The sequence below is a fragment of the Crotalus tigris genome, unplaced genomic scaffold (assembly GCF_016545835.1).
Source record: "Crotalus tigris isolate CLP2741 ecotype Arizona unplaced genomic scaffold, ASM1654583v1 scf7180000017685.4511686, whole genome shotgun sequence".
Taxonomy (NCBI): domain Eukaryota; kingdom Metazoa; phylum Chordata; class Lepidosauria; order Squamata; family Viperidae; genus Crotalus; species Crotalus tigris.
In genome coordinates, this window is record NW_024096565.1 from 614714 (window position 1) to 637008 (window position 22295).

General features: G+C 38.3%; 1 protein-coding gene across 3 annotated transcripts in view; it reads left to right on the forward strand.

The window, feature by feature from the left end:
* Positions 1-22295, forward strand: part of GPC6 (glypican 6) — an 818259-nt gene that overhangs the window by 217646 nt on the left and 578318 nt on the right. The gene's annotated exons all lie outside the window — the stretch shown is intronic.

The following is a 22295-nucleotide window of genomic DNA, read 5'->3' on the forward strand; positions in this document are numbered from 1 at the left end:
TCCCCCATTTTTATGGCAGGATGCCATCAAATTGAAGCAGGGCTGAAGAGATGAGATGGCAAATCTGACAGAGGATCCATCAGCTTCTGAAGGGAAGAAGTGCTATATGTGGTATAAGAGGCAGTGCCCTTTGCCTATTTAGGAGGCCAGTTCTGGGCTCATCTATTCTAGACAATTTTAATCCAGTCTCCCAAAAGGAAAGATTCTTGAGCAGAGAAATTACCAAATGCTCAGATTTTTGATCACACCTTTATGGCGGCTGTCTTGATTTTTTTTTTTTTTTTGACCCGCACTCTATGGATATCCCTGGCTGGTACCAAATGAGATTCAAAACTAAACAAAAAACAAAATAAAAACTTTGTATGTGGTAGTGAATATGTGGTAGTGAATTTTATACAACAACCTGGGGCAAATTTAGTTTTCCTTTTGTACATTAATGGACTTGATGCGGATTGTGTTATTTGATGTTTCCCACAGAGAAAATGAAAGGTAAATCAGCTACACATTACATAGTTAATGTATAGTTTAGGTCTCATAATATTAAATAAGTAAGGCAACATAATTATTAACAGGAAATGTTAAATAGTTCTCTGCAGCCCTGTTTCTCCTTGTTGCAGCAGAGAAGTGATCCTGCTGGTTATGCTCCACTAAATGCAAAATGGCTCAATTTCAAGTTGTAGACAGAGTAAACAGAGGCATAACTTTCAGCTGTTTTCTTCTGAGCTTGAAAGATCTTACAAAGGATTTAGCTTGTTTTGCTTTCTTTTTACCACATCACTTCAATTATAACAGAAAACAGAAGCCAATGATCATGGGTAAACTGCTGTAATCTTTTGAAAGCAAAATAGTTAGTTTCAAAATTCTTGGATGTGAGGATGTGAGCTGTGGCATAATTCAAGTACAATGGCTCTGGCAGTCAGCATCACTTACATTTTGATTTTTTTCATTATAAACCAATATATCTATTTTCTGCAAGCATATAGCACTAGGGAATTCAATTGAATCAATTGACTTATTGCTTGATTTATTGCTAAACTGTGATTTTTAAAAGAAGCCAGCATAGTATACATAATATTAAGTAGATATATACATCTGTTTTCCTTTTTTGTTTGTTTTTTTTCTGTGTCAGCCAAAGTCTGTGACATTGACCGCATAAATGAGTCTGTCTATTTTACAACCAACTGCATTTTCTTTCTACTGGAATATTCCCCAGTATCAAAAAAAACCTCCATCCTTTTCCCTCAAAAAATATTTTTTATGGACTGCCCATTGTTAGGACAAGCCTTCTCACATAATCTTTTCTCTTGAGTGAGGAGTTTTTAGCCCTCTTACCCCAGAGTTTGGCATGGGCCAAAACTTAGGTGATTCAGATGGCGAAGAAGGGGCTCCAGCAGAACCTGTGGAATGTCAGCCTGAAGAGATACAAAGCCAAGAATCATATGAGACTGATCAAACACAGGTACCACCTGAAGAACTGGAGTAGTTAGTCTCCCAGCTGTCACACCTAGGAAGTGGAACTAAGAAAAAGATCAAAAAAGTTTTTTGAGTCTCCTTGCCAAGCAAGAAAATAAATATCTTGATTAAAGGCAGCTGGATGCATTCTGATTAAGATTTCCTCATTGGAATCAACCATCAGATTTCTAATTCTTGCATGATGGCTATGTAGAGTCTACTCATTAAATTCTGAACTCTGGATCATGGAACTCTGGACTGGATTTTGTCTATTCTGTGTGCTTCTGTTAAAAAGTAAAAGGCAAGCTTCTGTTTTGGTTTGCATTCTTTGTCAGCTGTTATCTGCTTGACATTGAGTGAATTGCTAAACCAGAAGCAGGACAGAGTTTTCCTTCAACCCTGATCAAGGGCTTTTGAAAAAAATAGATATTCTAGAATAGGCATGTCAAACTCATGACGTCGCGCAATGGATCGTGACTTTTTCCCCATTGCCGGCAATGGGGTGGGCACGTTTTGGCATGATGCATCCGGCCTGTGGACTGGCAGTTTGACATGCCTGTTCTAGAACTTCTTTTCAAAAGCACAAAATATCTTGTGTCGGTATTGGACTGTCAAAATGTGCTCTTACAAATTGAGAAAGCTTTATGAGAAAATTCTTTCCTAAACTAACACATTCCAACCTCTAGATCTAAGAAGGAGTTTTCTTGGGAAAAGAGAAATACAAGAAAAATAAAGTAAGAAAAAAATATCTTCTGATTTATATAATTTGTGGGGTCAGGTAGGGGGGAAATGAAACCAACCTCTTTGAGGAGACTGTTTCTTTGCCCAGTCATGAAAAATGGTCTGAATTGATGTTCTAGGTTAAGATGGCAAATCTAAAATTATGGAGTGACTAATCCAATTTCTAATGAGGCTTGACAGAATGTTAATGATGCACACTAGTTTTCACCGTTAATGCTGTGGTGTATTGTACATGGGATTCTAAGAAAGAGACTTCTTATTTTTTGGAGAAAAACAGTTGAATTCCATTTCTTCAAGCATTTCAACATGAGATCATTTTATTGGTAACTTTAAGAGGCCATGTGGATACAAACATTGTTGGACATTAGGGAACGTTTCCACAGCACAGAGTTTTTTTTAGTTTATATTAGAAGGATTTCCTTTGAAAGAAAACAGATGAAAGAATGAAGCAATTAAAATACGACCATTTTTTCTTCTCTCAAATATCCTAGTCTCCATCTCCACTAGCTTTTCACTGGTTCCTACTGTTAGGAACTGCTTAGCCCTGAGCAAAATGTTTTCTGTTTTTTTTTTAGCTAAAGAACAACAAGACTTGGATACGGGTATAGATGATGTCTTCAAGGAGAAGTAGAAAGGGTGTGTCAATAAAACTTCCACAGAACTCAGAAAAGGCCCCAGTGAATTGAGGGGACATACAAAAACTCTCAGGTGCCAGTAGCAGGGAAATCGTTAAAAAAATAATAACAGAATAGCATTAGCATTGGATTTAAAGTAAAATTGCCTTCACAATCATGCATATTATTATTTCAACTTATTTTATTATTGTAATTTATTTTTTAATATTCAGATATGAACATTACAAATAAAGTTCTGGACTAACTGTTCTATGTGAAAGAGGCAGAGCTTGAAGCATTGCTGTTGCTTTTATTTATTCTGTCTTCTTCTTCCTTAATATCATTAATATAAACCTGGGAGGCTTCGACAGGAAAAAAGAGATTATGTTAACAAAACCCTATGAAATAAAAAAATGTACATGTCTTAAGGAATCATATTTAAATATGAGTGATACTGGTTATTTGATCTCCCTGAATACAATTTTGATCTGTTGCTGTATTAAATAATCTGATAGAAATAAGACACCAGAAGGAAATAAGACAATTTCATAAACTGCTGAAAGAGAAACCCTGTAATTACAAATTTCTTCCTCTGCATGACAGCTGGCATTTTCTGAATAAATTGCAATATGCTTAAATGGATTACCATTTGCAACGTTGCATCTTGCATCCCCGATGGTTGAATAAGAACAAGCAAGAGGGCAATGTATTTTCCACTGTCAGTAAGATGGGTGCCCACCTCTAGATTTTTGGTGTGAGCAAAAATACACTTTTTATTCTTGTCCCAAAAGTGCTTTTTCAAGAGGCAGCTGGACTTTTCTTTACTTTTCTTTTTCCAGTTGTCTCTTGAAAAAGCATCTTTGGGACAACCATGACCTGGATGACTGAGAATAGCCATATTTTTTTTATTCTTGTTTATTACATTAAAACAACTAAATTTGTTGCTTGGCATTCTCTTAGAAAAACATCAGCAATGACAAACTGACAAAGATAGGTTTTAAAAAGATGAAATATGCTTAGATGTAAGAAATAAAGATGTAGTATGACATCTAATAGCAAATGCTGGAGATAAGAGGAAAAAGGAAAGTGCCTTCATTCTGTAGATTTCTTCAAAACATTACCTTATTTTTTGCATTTCTGCTCTGCTCTTATTCAAAGATTTCCTGCTATTAAATGGCCATTTCTGCACAGCCCAAAACAAAGACAAAATACAATAAGATACATGTTTGCATTAAATTTCCTTATGGAAATTTATATTGCTTGTCTGGTATCTGGAATATGACTCTGGCTTCTTTTACCAAAAGAGGTTATGGCCCCTACAAAGAGCTGTTGACTGCTAATCAGTGAGTACAATAAGGTCAACAATTACATTTTACCATTCCTTATTAAGGGCTCTTAATTATAGCAGTAGCATTCTCTGAGTGGTTATAATGTCCATTATTTGCATATTGCTCCCAACAACCTGGGTCCCATTTTACCGACCTCAAAAGGATGGAAGGCTGAGTCAACCTTGACCCCTTTCAGGATCAAACTCCAGGCTGTGGGCAGAGTTTGCCTGCAATACTGCCCTTAACCACTGCTCCATCAGGGCTCCCTCTGTTCATGGGAGTTGTTTGATCAGTCTTGCTATTTGTCTTACTCCAAAAAGACTCTAGGTGTCTCTTCTGTTGTTTCATTTCCTGGAGATCCTCCAAAAATCAGGAGGTTTCCTGAGATGAACAGATAGAAAGGGCCACACAAAGCCATCCAAACCAAGATCATTGTCACTTCTCATTCCAAACAGTGATTAAGGCCTTAGTTGAATTATGTACCAGAATCTCAGGAACTCCCCAAGCTTTTTGAAACCCAGTAGATCTAGAGTGGCTGCTGGAGTGGATTGATCAAATAGGTCATATTCCCTGTGGTAGAGGAGGGTATAAAAACTCCAGAACAATTAAAGAGTAACCTGACCATGATAAGAGACCACCCATTCCTTCAAAGACAAATTGTCATCAAAATCAGCTCACAAACTAGATCCTGTTGCCACCGCCCTGAGGTAGAACAAGATATAATATGTTAATCAAGATCCAACATGCATATTGTAGAAAGGTAGGATTTATTTAAATGTGGTCTATTGATTAAACTAAAGGATGTTGGGTTTACACAACACGGACCATGATTTATGAATCACATAAATGGGTATGTTAAACCAGGATCAATGTAAACTCATAACAGCATGGTATGTGATCTCTGGATACATAAACTTTTGATCTCATAGAAACCTATCATTAGAAGCAAAGTTGCCAGTCTTTTTGTCCAAGCCCCTGCCCAAAGATTGTTCAATCTTTGCTTGAAAACCTCTAGTGATGGAACACCCATGATTCCAAGAGGCAGACTGTTTCTCTTCTTAGGAGCAGAGCAGGATTTCTAGAATCAGCAGAATTTCTCTCTCCCACCCATTAATTTTTGTCCTACTCTAAAGCAGGGCTTTTCAACCTTTTCACCCATTGTACCACTTTTAGGATATGGCAATATCCAAGTACCACCAGTCGCCTAGCAAGGTGTCAAAAACTTGATGACCCCCCCCAAAAAAGGAAAAAAGTGATGAAGTATTCCTCGACTTACAACAGTTCGCTTAGTGACTGTTCGAAGTTACAATGGCACTGAAAAAAGTGCTCCTCAAGCAACAAGCTGACCAAGACACCTGCCTGCCCATCTGGCAGTGCTCTTCCTCCTGTCCGAGGTTTTCATTGTTGTGAGCATTTCTGTTGAGGATTGGCAATGGGGGTGTGGTGGGGGTGTTTGGTTTTTATTCTCCCGTCTGCTGGGTGGTTGCAGCAGATTTTGGTCATTTCACATGACCCTGAGATACTGTGACCATCATAAATATGAATCAGTTGCCAAACATCTGAATGTAAATCACAAGACCCTGGAGATGCTGCAACATTCCAGCTGATTGGTGCTTCTTCAGGGCTCAGTAGAAGCGCCAGGATCAGCACCGAGCTCCAGATGGATCCTGGTGCTGCTCCTGGTACTTCCACTGAGCCCTGACAGCCTTGCAGCTCCAGCCGTCAGGCTTGTGCGGTGCTGCTACTGGTTCAGCTCATTCCCCTTCCCCGCTACTTTTCTAGGATGGTCGTGTACCACCTGCCAGGTGCCAGTGTACCACAGGTGGTACCTGTACCACTGGTTGAAAAGCCCTGCTCTAAAGCATAGGAAATACAGTAAATCCACACCCTCTTTACCATGAAAGCACTTTTAATATTGGAAGGCTGCTTTCTTGTAAGTCTTTGGCCTTCTCTTCTTTATTTAAATATACTCAGTTATTTTAAAAGTTCTTCAAAAGATTTACTTCCCCAGCACCTTACCACCTTTGTCATTCTTGTCTGAACTCTTTCCAGTTGCCCAGCATCCTTCTTGTATGGTGACATTGAAAACTGAGTAGTGCAGCATACAGCCCAACAAGTCACCTTCCATGACACTAAATCTTTATTAATGCCGCCAAATGTTTTGGCTCTTTTGGCAGCTGCATCATCCTCTCAGTTCATGTTTAATCTCTGTTGTACCTGGAAGATACTCAAATTCTTCTCACAAGTATTACCCTGAGTCAGATAGCACTTACCTTGTACTTGTGTATCTGACTTTTTCCCCTACCTAAGTGTAGAATTTATTTATTTATTAAAATTTATAGACTACCCTACTCCCGCAGGGCTCCGGGCGGTTAACAATAAAAACACAGCATTACATAACAAAACAAACAATACAATAACATTCATCCAGGGGTCAGATTTTATAAACCCCAGGCCTGCTGGAAAAGCCAGGTCTTAAGCAGCTTGCAGAAAACCAACAGGGTGGGAGCGCACCTAATCTCCGTGGGGAGCTGGAGAATCCTGCCCTTGACATTAAACTGCATTTTGTAGGAAAAGACCTGGTTTATAAAGATAAATATAACAATCCTTTTAAACTTAGATACTGAACTTTGAAGATGTGAGAAATCCCTCCTCCCAACTTCGTGTTGTCTGCAAAATTGTTGAGTATTCTATCTATTCTGTTGCCTAAGTTATTTAAAAAAAATATTAGAGAAGACTGGGCCCAGAACAAAACTCTGACATATCCCACCATATACAGCAGAGTTCTCCAACTTTAAGGACCGGCAGGGCGTAATGGAGGATGGTTTTGCGTGAGTGGCGTGAAAGCAAGTGTACGCAGTTCCATTTGTATGAGCAGCAGGCACATGCTGCTTGCTCAAGTGTGGATGCACATGCTTACACTGTTGCTCAATATTTCAGCTCAAGGCCCAGTAGTGGGCCACGGCCTGGGCGTTTGGGACCCCTAATATACAGTACCTCTCTCTCATGTTGATATAGACCAGTAGTTCTCAACCTGTGGGTCGGGACCCCATTTGGTGTCAAACAACCATTTCACGGGGGTCGCCAAACAACACAGTCCACCATTTTTTCCCCCTTTTCCTTAGCTGTGCTACTCCCTTTTATTCTATTGGCTTTTGAAAGCCAATAGAATAGACTCTCTTGAATAGAGTCTAATTCTATTGGCTTTCAAAAGCCAATAGGAATTGTCCAGGCTGTCTCTGCCCTGCTGAGCCCGCCAAAAGTCCCATTCTGCAAACGGTGGTGCACCAGTTGTGTAGTCCTCGACTTACGACCGGTTGAGGGTCGCGGCATTGAAAAGGTTGAGAACCACTGATATAGAGCCATTACCATTAAAGACATACATTGGTTATGGTTATTCAAACAACTTCAAATCCACTTGGCAGTGGGACTATCTACCAATCCATGAATTAATGATCTGATTCATTTTATATTCATAATCTCTAACTGTACCTTTTTCTAAAAAAAAAATGTTTTCCTTGAAGAAAATAATAACAGAAGAGCATGATGATCTTAACAGCTTTATTGTGCCTGTGTTGTACTCAAATGAACAGTTTTGCTGTGACATTCATTTCTGCAAGTTTGATGGTTTCCCAAGGACAACTGGGTCAGACTTCTTGTAAATTAATGTCTCCCATGGGACTCGTAATGAAGAGACTGTTAACTAATTATCAATCTGTTTTGGAAGGCATTCATTTTTTAATTGACCTCAAGCCCCTAAGGGAACACTAAAGGTGTCTGAAGAAAGTGTTTTTTTTTTTTTCCTTTTTCCCCTGGTTAGGGCAAACATGAATGCACGGGGATGTGATTGCAGGGTTCCAAGGAATTGGGGGCAAAGGCTGGGGGGAGGGAGAATGAGAAAGATGAAAAGGATGGATTTACTCATCTGTTAGGATATACAGTACAGTACAGTACAGTACAGTATATGAATACAGTATCTGTACAGTATATGGATAGGGTTATTGTATATGGAAAGAACTGTTTTGAAAAATACTACTTTGCCCCAAAACGGCTATAGAATGAATTTAAATCATCACATGTCTGGGTCTGAGTTTAAGTAGAGAAGTTGACCTCTACAATTTAAATGGCAGAAGCAGTTTCAGCAAGGCAACCTGCCACATTGTTATATGCTATAAAGAAGATAATTGGTAAAGCAGAAGGGGTGTCAAGGTGGACTGTTCATTGGGAACTATCTTTGGCTCAGTGAAGTGACATTTCAATTTTCTTCACTTGAATATTGGGCAGAATGCTAAATCATCAGCTTCTCAATATTCAGCAGGCTTTTTTGCTTTTAGTGTTCCCAACATCCCTGCAGCCTGCGCTTCTATTCTTTAATCTCTATTACTGTTAAGATCTACGTCTAAGGATATGTGTGTGTGTGTGTGTGTTTGTTTTTGTGTTTTCTGATGTTTTCGCAGGTGTTTGTATGTAGGTCTTTGGTTATTCGGGTTTTCTCCCGCGTAAAATTGGAAGTGATTGCTCCTCGAAGCACGAAGCTGAAAACACCAGCCTGAAGATGACGAATGGGACTTCATCAAAATGTCGCCAAGACACTTCCAATTTTACGCGGGAGAAAACCCGAATAATGTAGGTCTTTGGTTATTCGGGTTTTCTCCCACGTAAAATTGGAAGTATCTTGGCAACGTTTCGATGAAGTCTCATTCGTCATCTTCAGGCTGGTGTTTTCGGCTTTGTGCTTCTAGGAGCAATGTGTGATCGTAGCTGTTTCTTCCTTTTAACTGCCAGTGGGGGTATGAACTGATTGGATGAGAGCTTGGCTGTGTTTTGATTGGACGGAGGTGTGTTCTGATTGGTTAGGAGCTTGGCTGTGATCTGATTGGATAGGGGGGTTGGCTGTGCTCTGATTGGTTGGGGGAGTGTTCTGTTTGGGTGGGGGCTTTGTTGTGCTCAGGTTAGTCTGAGTTGCAGGGAAATGTGAGATGGTGAGCTGCATTGCTATTATTTGGCTTCACGTTCATGGTCATGGTGGGATCTGTGTTTAGGGGTTTGTATGGAAAAAACCACCAGATCCAAAATAAAAGCCTCCCCCATTAGCGAAGAGATCCAGCAAAGAATCATTCCCAGAGAGAAAGCATCCAGATGCCCTAAGCTCTATGGTCTCCCCAAGATACACAAAGAAGGAACCCACTTAGACCCATACTCAGCTCCATAGGCTCACCTCTACAAAACCTATCCAAATTCCTCACCAAACAACTACAGCCCTATGCAGAATCCATCATCTCACACGTAAAAAACTCATTCAATTTCTTAGAGATCGTAAAGAAACAAAACTTACAGCCCAGCGACCTACTCATGAGCTTCGATGTCATATCCCTCTTCACCCAAGTGCCAATCAAAGAAGCCTTGACAGCTATCCAAAACAAATATAACCCCCCCAAACACATCCTAGATCTGACCAACCACTGCCTATCCAACACATACTTCATCTATAATGGACAAAAATACAAACAAATAGAAGGAGCACCCATGGGATCACCCCTCTCACCTGTCATTGCAAAACTTTACAACACTTTGAAACCCAAGCTCTAGAAAAATCTGATCACAAACCCAAACTCTGGCTCAGATATGTAGATGACACCTTCATAATCTGGCCACATGGGAAAGAAAAACTGGACAACTTCCTCATACACCTCAACAGCCTACACCCCAAAATACAGTTGACCATGGAAACAGAAGCTAATAACCAACTTCCCTTCCTGGATGTCTTAGTCTACAAGAAATCCAATGGCTCCCTAGGACACACCATCTAACTGAAGAAAACACACACAAACCACTATCTGCACACTCTTTCACACCACCACCTAGCACAGATCAACTCCGTAGCCAAGACACTCATCTCTAGAACAAAACGCTTAGCTGACGAACAACACCTAAAAACCGAACTACACACTGTCACTAATGTACTTACATCCAATGGATTCCAAAGAAATAAGATTACCAAACTAATCCAGAAAGAAACCCCCACTAAAATCCAAGACGGAGAACAAGAAAATGGCAAAGCCCTCTTCCCTTACATCAAAGGCACCACAGACAGAATCAGTAAGATCCTCCACAAACACAACATTAAGACAGCATTCTGCACAAACAGAAAAATATCCACCATCCTATGAAACCCCAAAGACAAAATTGAATTAGAAAATCAAGGAGTATACAAAATCCCATGCACCGCTTGTCCCACCACATACATCCAGCAAACCAACAGAAGAATAAGTGCATGCATTGAAGAACATAAGAACTCAGTCAAAAAAGAGGAACCAACTTCTTCCCTGGTCCAACACTTTAAAATCACAGGACATGAAATTGACTTTAAAAAGACCAGAACTATCGCCAAAACTGAACACTTTAATAACAGAATAATCAGAGAAGCCATTGAGATAGAAAAACATCCACACAGAATGAACAAACAAGATGATACCGCCCGCCTACCAGCCATTTTGAAACCCATCCTTATTGACAAATGAGTCCCTAACATAAAGAATGACACCAGACCCACACTCATGAAAACCATACAGGATGTCACCACCACACATCCACGCAAAAAGCAAACCCAAAGCCACACCGATGATGAGGCACAACCACAAACCAGAAGCCAGACCACAGCTGCATCATTAGCCACTTTAAACCCCTCCAATCCATATATGAAGCAAACTGACACCCACCATGATGATGAGGCACTACCATGAACGCAAAGCCAAACAACAGCAATGCAGCTCACCATCTCACATCTCCCTGCAACTCAGACTAACCTGAGCACTACAAAGCCCCCACCCAAACAGAACACTCCCCCATCCAATCAGAGCACAGCCAATCCCCCATCCAATCAGAGCACAACCAAGCCCCTAACCAATCAGAACACACCTCCACATATATATATATATATATATATATATATATATATATATATATATATATATATATATTCTGGAAGTTTTCTGGAATTACTTAAAATAGTTGAGTTGAAGACTCTTGGATATGTTTTTGAAAGCATAGGCGGGACCTAATCATACTCACCAAGTCCTCTGAGGACTTATGGTACAAATATGCCTAAGATGCTCTTATGCAGGGATTCAGATATGATTCAGTAAAGAATAAAAGGTGAAGCCTGGATTTTTCTTCATAAGCTGAACACATGTATTGAGCTGAATAAAGACGTGTCCTCCTTAAAGGTAGAAGAACCTCGAACACAGTGTAAGTCAGATATTTATACTTTCATTTAGTTACATAAAAGGAAGCTGGCATAGAAGATATAGAAATATAGAAATTATAAAAATATTCATGGTTTTGGTCACATGCTTATCCCATAGCCTAGTGGTTTCCTTTAGAACTTTCATGGCTTTGAGGACCTGCTGAGTGCTGGATTTCAATTCGATCATCAGGACATATGTTCCCTTTAGATGAATCATTAGATCAAATTCATTAGATTCCCGATCCACAATGCTTTCCGAAACAGTATGCAGAACATGTTTCATTCAGCATTACACTGAATGGGAAGGAATAAAGTCAAATGTGCCTTAAAGCTGAGACTGAATGGAACCAATTCTTAATAATGGAATTGTTTTTTTTAGGATGCTGCTCTTCCGTGGCTGCAGCACAGCCAGTCATGGGATCAGCCATTCTGAAAGAGACAACAGGAATGTTAGACCTTTGTATGCATGGTTCTTTCTCTTTTTTAATGATGGGCATTACAAAAACATAGACAGCAACTTTAAACAGGCTACAATATACTAAAAAAATATGTCTCTTGGAACAATGTGCCACCTTGCAGCTCCTCACAATTTGTCAGTTTGATGAGCTAATGTTGGAAAAGCATCTGCCACTTGATATGCTTGATATTCCCTACTATATTAAAGTCATGAATGGAGACATTGCTTTGGGGGACTGAGGAGTTGGGGGGGGAAGAGACAGCTTTGGGTGCTTATGTGCCCTCTCGCAAGACCCTATTCATGCACAGAGAGGGAAAGTACTACAACTGATTGGAAAGCTATGTTCAACAATCAGAATAGAGCTGAAAGGGACCTTGGAGATCTTCTAGTCCAACCCCCTCCTCAAGCAGGAGACCCTATACCATTTCAGATAAGTGGCTGTCCAGTCTTTTATTAAAAACCTCTGGTGATGAAGCACCAATAATCTCTGAAGGCAAGCTATTCCATTGGTTAATTATTAGAAAGTTTCTCTTTAATTCCAGATTGTTTCTCTCCTTGATTAGTTTCTGTCCATTGCTTCTTGTCTTACCTTCTGGTGCTTTGGAAAATAAGTTGACTCATCTTCTTTGTGGCAGCCCCTCAAATACTGCAATGGTGCTATCATGTCACTCCTAATCCTTCTTTTCTCTAGACTCACCATACCCAATTCCCGCAACCGTTGTTCATATGATGTAAAATATAAAGGGGTTAAATGCTTGATTGTTCAAGAATGTGGTTTTGACCTGGTCTTTCATGATCAACCAGTACCTTCCTGTTGTACCCATTACTACTGGATGAAAAACAATATTCAAGTCTCGTTTAGAAGTGTAATGCTGGATCAAATGCTTGCCAACTCAGACTCACACTTATATGCTCTTTCTCTTTTTTTCAGTAGTGCTCATATAGGCTTATGTACATGTACACTGTACGCTCAGAGAGCCATGCCAAGACAGTTGTAAGTCACCTGCAGCACAGATGGTAATATGCTCATAAATTTGGAGGTAGAATATAAAAGAATGAGAAACTCTGGCAAGCAGTAATAATATTCACATCATAGATTTTGTGTTGGCATTTATTAGATAAGGGACCTGGAAGGAACAAAAAACTATCAGGAATTGTTGGAGCGGGCAGAATTGTTCAGTCCTGTTCAGGAAGGCAGAAAGAGAAACAATGGGTTTAAATTGCAAAGAAGTAGATTTTCATTACAGTTCAGGAACATTTTGCTAACTGTAAAAGTGTACAGCAATGGGACAGAGTGTGTTGGGAGTATAGATTCTCCTTAAAGAGAAACTGGGTGCACATTTTTTTGGGTTTGCTGCAGTAGGGGATTCCTACATAGGGCAGGCTATTGGACCAGATGATCTCCAAATTTATTTCTGAGTCTGATATGATACTATGAAGCCAACTCTTTGCTCCCAACTAGAGATATTCTAGATTTTTGCAACCCAGATTTGTTAGCCCTTGGATTCACCATTTAGACTGCTGATCAGAGCTCTAACCAAAGTAGAATATAGCTCCTTGAACAAGAAGTTTTGCACATTTCAAATTTTCTTTTTAATAACATTCACTAATACAAGTCGAGTTATCTTGCCCATAATTCAAAGAAACACTGTGGCCAGGATTATAAGAAGCGAGCTAGAAAGAAAAAAATAAGTAGCTTCCATCTTTAATTACTGTTTTAGATTTCAATTATTCATTAAAGAATTCCAAGAAAGTGTATAAAATAAAATATTCTATCTATCTGTCTGTCTGTCTGTCTGTCTATCTGTCTGTCTATCTATAGCTGTCATCTATCATCTGTTCTAATTCTGAATTTGTACATCATTAAATCAGTGAAATCCAAGTAGAAACAGATAAATATATATTAGTGGAAATTCAAAAACTGCAGGAGTGTTATAACTTTAATTAACAAGTCTTCAACATTTGTAGAGAGACAAATAATAATAGCTCCAGAAGGACATATTGGAGACTAAATGTTCTAATAATCACATTTTATTTATTGCACTGTGGGCCTAATAAGGATCAGCCAGATGTTTTACTTAGATATTTTGAATAACTTTTATTTTAGCTTTGGGTCAGACAATTTTGTCTAGAGATTTTAATTAAATTTTATAATCTTTATTAAGCTGTAGTATTGTTCCAGGTAAATTTAATTTTTATATATGAAGGTTCCTGTATGCTTCTATACAGGAATTTAATTTCGTAAAGTGTTTATATGATCACTTTTAAAACATTATTTCAAGTATACTTTTTTTTCAACTCTGTATCTGACTTGTTTTTTAAGCATTTTTTTAGTGTCATGATCTGAATGGATAGATAAATGTAACATAAATCTTGTTACAATACCTGATTGCACCACAGTAATATGTCTATTGTTATAAGGAAAATTGGTACTGTTTTTCAAGATATTATTTAAATACAGCATTAAATGATCCACTTTTTATTAAACAGGTGAAACAAGGTTTTGTTTATTTTTGTCTATTTATCTATTTTTTCTGTACATATATGTTATATTATCTGAGATGTTTTTAATATGTGTATTTGTGATTCTGTTATTTATTCATGGAAAAATAAAAACTGAAATATCTAAACAAGACAATTTGGAAAATAGTTAAGAAACTTGAATACATGTATAAGGCAACATTCATTGGAACTGTAGGGCAGCCAGAGTACCAAGCCCTATCTACTGCCTGGAGGCCCAGCCCAAAAGTTTGGCCTTCTCATTCATATCCAGGCAGCCAAATCCAGTGGTGCCTAATATGCCGGAAGCTCTAGGACTATTTATTTCCAGAAGCCAGACTTACGCAGTTGCCAGTAGTTCATCAAACTCCATTCATCCAAAATCATCTCCAGGGCTCTTGGTTAGTTTAGCTTGCTTTCCATTCTCCAGTATTTTTACCTCTCTTTCCTTTCTTTCTTCACTACTCATGCCATTCTTTTTTGCCATTCCCTCATTTTACTTCTCTTTCTGCTTCCTCATCAAATACAAGCATTTATCAGTACCATCATCTCCCCATCCAGTCTCCATCAAACATTGGCTCAAATATCAATTACTGTCCTTTTGTCATCCATTTTCCAAACTTTACATAAAACCTCCTCAGACCCACCACAACACACCAAACTTGAGCTATCATAGGGGGTGGGAAACGTGGCTTATAGACTCTTACAAATCTATGGAGTTTTACTTGTTGTTAGAACCCTTTTAAATCTTTCTTAATCATATAATCGAAGATAGAATGGCCCACAGGAGATATCCCACACAACATTAGTAAAGCATTTGGGTGAATAGAAACTTTCCAGTTCATAAGGGAACCTGTGCCACTGAATAACAGTTGTTATTGTCATTTTTGCCAATTGAAAACCACTGAACAATTACATTATGTAGCCCATTTTTATCATGTTATTCCTGAAGATCTCATGAGAATCTTTGCTGAGATAAAATTAGATTTTGTCTACAGAGTTCCCCTGTTCTATTAAACTAGTTGCTTCCAAAGTAGGAGAGAGGTCATGATAAACCTATGCATGTTCACATTAACTTTTGCATTCCTATCCAAGTGCACACAATTATGCTGTTTAGTGCCTTGCTCAATGACAGATATACAATAAAATGTCAATTAAGGTATTCTACTTCTTCTCTTTACCCATTACAAGTTCATCTTTCACCTTGCAACAAACCTACAGTTTCTTTGACTTCCATTTGTTTTTAGGCTTATTTTTCATAAGCCTCAGTGCATTCTATGCTTTTTAACATTTTTGACATGACCCTAACAGTTTGTAGTTGTAAACTAGTTGTTTGGGTTGTAAACCCTTCCTGTTTTATATACTTTCCCCTTTTTCTTTTCTAGCATCTTCTTCAGGCTTTGTAATTAATCCATAGTTTTTAATTTAATCACTTGTAATTTTAATTTGCTTTTATAATTGTTTTAGTTCCCATATATTTGATTACATTGCAAGATGCTCAGTGTCACCTTGCACTATGGGACAAGCAGTATATAAATTTGATAAATAAATAAAATAAATACTAGGTCCAACATAGTGGACTGTTTTGTTGCTTCTTTCACTTCTAATTTGACCTTTTAGTTATGACAGAAATTCCCTCTGTCTGTAGATTTAAATATATTGAACTATCTGAAATTCTGATATAGATGATTAAACACCCAGTGCACTTATTAGAAAATAAAATTAATATTGTAAAAAATAACATTGTGATATATGTAGTTAAGAGTTTCAAGTAGAATAATGTTGTTAAGAAAGGATTTTTTCCCCCATTGGAAGGATAACTTTCCAACCTTTGGTTATATAAATTACAAGTGCCAAAGATGGTGGGATTTCAACATATAATTTGACTCCTATTTCTTTATGAAATTCAGTGACCAAGTTAAAACAATACAGCAGCAGGCAATAAAGGAACAAGGTGAATATCATGCAAGCTGTTACCAAGCATCTCAATCCCAACAAGTTTTTCCTAACGGAGTTTGAACTATTTTTTTTTCTTCCCTGCTGATTTGTTTTGTACTGAAAGAGTAAAGAGGCTAAAGGTGTGACAGGGGACACACAATCTTAGATCCTGCCAATTTAATCTGTTCACTGGGTGTCCTCAAGCAAGTCTTTTCTATTCCAATTTTCCTGTAAAGATTATTTTGAGTTTCAATGAAAGAAGTCCTGTGTATGCCAAGAACAGATTCCATTTGCTGTAGGAAGTAGTAGAAAAATATGAGAATCAGTCACACTTTGACATGGATTCTAAGAAACTTTAGCTCAGTGATGGCGAATCTTTTAGAGACTGAGTGCCCCCAACCCCCCCGCTCCACCTCCCACCCTGCCTGCTCCACCCCTACCCACCCCCTGCTCTCCCTGCCCACTGCCTCAATGGCCAGCCATAGCAGATCATCCAGGCAGCCCTGCAGTGCCACGGCAGCTACACCCTCCGCCCATACCCCGCAGCATCATCTGCATGCTATGGACCATGAGGGCAGAGTCTTGTCCCTGCTGCCCAACTATGTCCTTGGCTGCGTTTCTCTGTGCAGGCCACGCCAGGGGGCGAATGTCATCCAGGGGGGCTTCTGGAGAGGAGGGGGCCTCAGGGGGAGACGAGCCTGGGGCAATGGCATGCGTGCCCACAGAGAGGGCTCCAAGTGCCACCTCTGGCACGTGTGCCATAGGTTTGCCACCACTGTTTTAGCTTAAGAAAGCTCCTATCTATTCTCTTCTCCATCAGAGCCTTCCATATTGTCCCTGACCCTACATTTGCATGAATTATTAAAAGGAAAAGAGAAAATATCATGTTTTATGAATTTCCAAAATGTATCAGGATCCAGCTAGTAGAACATAATAAGTTGGAAGGGACCTTGGAGGTCTTGTAGTCCAACCACCTGCTCATGCAGGAGACCCTATATCATTCCAAACAACTGGCTGTCCAGTCTCTTCTTCAATACCTCCAATGATTGAGCACCCACAACTTCTGAAGGCAAGCTGTTCCAGTGGTTAATTATTCTCACTGTTAGGAAGTTTCTTCTTAGTTTTAGGTTGCTTCTCCCCTTGATTAGTTTCCATCCTGATGGAATATACCATCAGTACCAAAGGCATACATCCAGCTGATGTATGCCTTTGGTATTGCCCACACTTGGATTAAAGAAAGAAGATCAGAAATGATTGTATTGTTCTTTTCAAAGCTTTTATGCAAATTTAATAGATTCAAATGGAAAAGAATATATTATTAAGTTAATAATTAGTTTCAAACTTGGGTTAGAGAGAAAGCTAACCTTGAGTAAATCATTAAAAAAAATCTCTAGTTGTAATATTTATGTCATGTGAAAATCAAGTAAGTTTGTATGATGATGATAGGGTGTCATTATCATTAATGTCTGTAGCCAGAACTTTAGTAAGATTTCAGAAGTGGGAGAACCAAAAAGCTGAGTTTATATTTTGGCAGTATTTAGGACAATCTACTCTGGAGTAAGCCCCATTAATTTCAATGCAGTTACTCATAAATAAATTGGCTGTGCACATTTTGCAGCTTTATTTAACTCAGTCAGGTGTTTCTTCAGGCTTGGTGTGGTGACTTCAACTCATTCTGGATCTTGAACTTGTGAACTGAGATATATTGGTAGGAGTTCAACTTAGATGTAAACATCAGGGACACCTGCCAGAGAAGACTCTTGGTACTATCAATCATTTAGGTCTTTGGCTCAGTTTGATGTCCAGCCTGAGGAGTTCAGAGAGCTGTTTTGCCCTTGCTCCAGGAATGGGAAAGGATGAGATAGATTTGTCATTGCTCACAGTTTCACATGCTCCGAGATCTTAATTTCCCAATGTTCTATCTAGTTTCTGACTGTTTTGGGCTGCAAAACCTAAGAAATATATTTGATTGACCTTTTAATGTATTTTACATTAAAATGAAACATAATTTTATTTATATTAAATATAATTTTATTTATATTTATAGAAATAAAACTATACAAGCTATCCATAAATATAAATATATTAATATTTATATTTATATAATTGTTATATAATAAATGCACGTATAATGAATGTATAAAATATTTACATATTTATATATCTAATAAAATTATATTTATTGATGCGATAGGGCAGTGGTCCCTAACTATTCTGGCTCCACAGACTGGCAGCATCAGCGGTGGCAGCAGCAGTGGGGAGGAGCTGAAAATGGTTTTGCATGTGCAACCTAGCTCCCATGCATGAGGAAATGAAGCTTCATATGCTCACCTGCTGCTTGCGTGGCCCAGTTTTCAATGGGCCATAGACCAGAATGGGGATTGGGACGCTGGCTATACACAACATGGGGATTGGGGACGCTGGCAATAGGGCATCGTATGCCAAAATAACTAGTAGACATAGGGGCAGTTTTTTTCCCCTCGTGCCATCACTCTGGTAAATACCTAATTCAGTGCTGTAAATGTTTATGTATATAAATTTGTGTAGTGTGGCTGTATTATTACTATTATTATTATTATTATTATTATTATTATTATTATTATTATTTAAACTCATGTAGTGTGGCTATATTCTACTAACTCCTTTACTCTCCCCTCCCCCTTGTATTGGCATTATTATTATTCTATTGCTTTGCATGTGCACTGAGTGGTTCTATACTGGAGAAAATCACACGTGGCAAAATAAAGCTACTCTACTCTACTCTACTCTACTCTACTCTACTCTCTATTCCACTCCACTCCACTCCACTCTTCAATCTCCACTCCTCTCCACTCTTATTTAAAATTACATTATATTACATTTTCATGTAAGTTCCAATAAGAAATTCATCTATGTATCTGTGACTATCCATTTTTTTTCTGAATTCTATGGCTTAAATGATGATCAGTGGTTATACATCTACAATTATTAGAAAGTTACATACTGTACCTATATGTGTATATTTGAAAAAATGTTCCAGCCATACTTTTAGAAAAGCAATGTAAACTGATGTGATAACCCAGGATAAACTAAAGAAAATTAGTGTTGAAAAATAGATGCTAAGTAAAATCATATTGAAAGGTTAATCCATCCCTAATCTTGGCCAAGAGTATATTCGAATAAAATGCTTGTTCATATATATTTCAGCATTTGACACACAGTTCCTTTGCAGTATACATTTTGTGTGCATTTTTGACAAACTTGTTACGTGAAGAACCTCATTGCCTAATGCCGAAAAGCACAGTGATCAAAGTATATCTACTTTCTTGTTTGCTTGATTCCTTAGGAAATCTTAATTAGCAATCTCTTTATTAAAATATGTATCAGATTTCTCTTCTACCCTCACCTACTTCATTTTCACAATACAACAGTTATTCTTTGATAAAATATTAAATGTTTAGGGCTGCTTCATTTATTATAGGGACCTCACAGGAAGGTTGCAGTTGAATAACCACAATTATCTGCATTTGAACATAAAGTCACAATGCTTATAAACTGTCATACTGTTCTAGGTATATAGATTTTACCAAAACCTGTACTAAAAGCTTGTCAAAATGGAGCAAGTGCAGAAAGATGTAAGATTAGGACAGTAATAAATTTGGGGGTTGAACACTAGAGGTTGAATTTGCAGCAGAAGATGGACTTGATTTATATAATATGAGCCACAAAGAGAAAGAAGAGAGAGCTACCATCTTTAATCTGAAACACTGCAGTTTATCAAGTTTTAATAGGGACACTGGCTGAATTAATTCTCATTTTTGTCTGGCATAGTGCTGGCACAGCATAACTTAAAGCAATCAGATTTCTCTATGGGGAAACCCTTTGGGGAAAGAAAAGCCGGTCAACTGTATTCGATGCCACTTCTAGCATATAATCTTTTCAGTAAGTGTCATAACAGCAGAGAACAAAAAGAATTTCCTGGAGTAAAATGCCATGAATTTCTGGAAAGCACAATTGCAATCTGCAAAATAATTCTGTAAATATCCAGATCAATCATTAAATAACATTTTAGAGGAAAAGGTTTGGAAACTCTGACCAAGAAAATGAGCTGGTTTGGCAAAAGAAAGGAAAGAAATACAGTATTTTTCCATCTATAAGATGCACCCTTGTATAAGACGCTCTGGCATGTGGATTTCTCTATGCCAATCAGCTGTTTGGTGGAGCACCGAACAGTTGAGCTGGAAAATCTGGAAGTTCCGCCAGCCAATGATCTTGCCCCTTGCCCCCTCCTGTTAGGGGCAAGCCCATAGGGGCTTGACACCTGCACCAGGCAACATGGCAACCCACACAGGCATGCCCTGGGCTGCGGAGGTTACCATTATTTTTCCGTGTATAAGATGCTGCACTTGTATAAGACACACCTGCTTTTTGAACAGAGTCTTATACACAGAAAAATACGGTATGTTTTAGTCCAAATCAAAAAAAGTGCAAGTTTAGCATCTCTCTTGCAGCTTTTAGAATCAAAGTTCCACTAAAGGAAATTTTGATGACTTTGTTCCGACAGGAAATACTTCACTAGCTGAGAAAAGATTTCATCTGAAAACAGATGAGAAAGACAAGAAAGGAATGGAGAAATTGGATCCTGAGGCCTATGAAACTTTGAAAGGGAAGCATTCAGATGATAAGCTGTCTTAAAACTCTTGACACTCAACTCTTGACACAATTTAAGATGGATGGCTATATAAATGTTCCAAAATTATAATTAGAATACAAAAAATAAAGCAGTGCAGCACTTTGGATTCAGACAGAAGGCTGCTTTGGATTCCAGGTGTGCAAACTCAGCATCTATCTGCAATTTCTGAAAGCAAATTTGTTTTTTCCTGGGACAGCACAACAGCTGACAGTGCAACTATTTAAGGATGGATGTTCACGCTCCTCGTCAAGCCAAGGCACCTTTTAGCCTTGAACCTACAGCATTGCACAGCCTAAAAAAAAAATAGGCAACCTTTAGTTAAAGATCATCTTAGTCTGTTTCCCATATCAATTCTTCTTTATGCATTAGGTATACATAGTTCCATACAGAAGGCCAAGACAACGAAGAATGATCTCAGTTTCTCTTTCGTGCTGGTTCTGCGTAAGAAACTTTTATGCTCAACTTTATTGGCCAATTACAGTTAGCCTGAAAATGATGGAGCATTTTCTTCAATCCAGTGGAAACAGACCAGAATGCTGATAAATCAATCAAAGCTATCAAGCAAGAAACAAATTCCTGTTTAGCCTAACATTAGCAAAATAAATATTGTTAATGTAGCAACTGAGGTTGTAGTTACATTAACGCACTATAGGGTTATAAGCTTATCATACTACAGTTTTATTTTGTAATCAAATAAACCTCTGCAATCTGAGGGAAAGTATTGCATTAAAACCATTATTGCCAATGCCTCTTTCAAGATTTCTCCGCCATATTCCTCTAGAATTATTTATTGAATTGTTACAGGTCATCTTACATGAGGTATTAATGTTTAAGCCACTATCCCTCTGTGAACAACGTTATTACCATATTTTTCTATGTATAAGATGCTATTTTTTCCTGCAAACATCCTGTTCAAAAATCAGGTGCATCTTATACAAGTGCAGCATCTTATACACGGAAAAATAATGGTAACCTCCACAGCCCAGGACATGCCTGTGTGGGTTGCCATGCCACCTGATGCAGTTGTCAAGCCCCTGTGGGCTTGCCACTAACGGGAGGGGGCAAGATCATCGGCCGGCCAAACTCCCAGATTTGCCAACTCAGCTGTTTCGTGCTCCGCTGAACAGCTGATTGGCACGGAGAAACTCGCATGCCAGAGTGTCTATACAAGGGTGCATCTTATAGATGGAAAAATATGGTATTTATCTATGTGGTACTGTAATCAATAATTTAAATACCATAACTTGTGAGATTTTAAATATCCAGATTGATCAAGTGGAACAGATTGATGTCTGTGAATTAAAAAAAAATAACTTTTCCCATCCCAGATATTTTGGGATTAAATGCT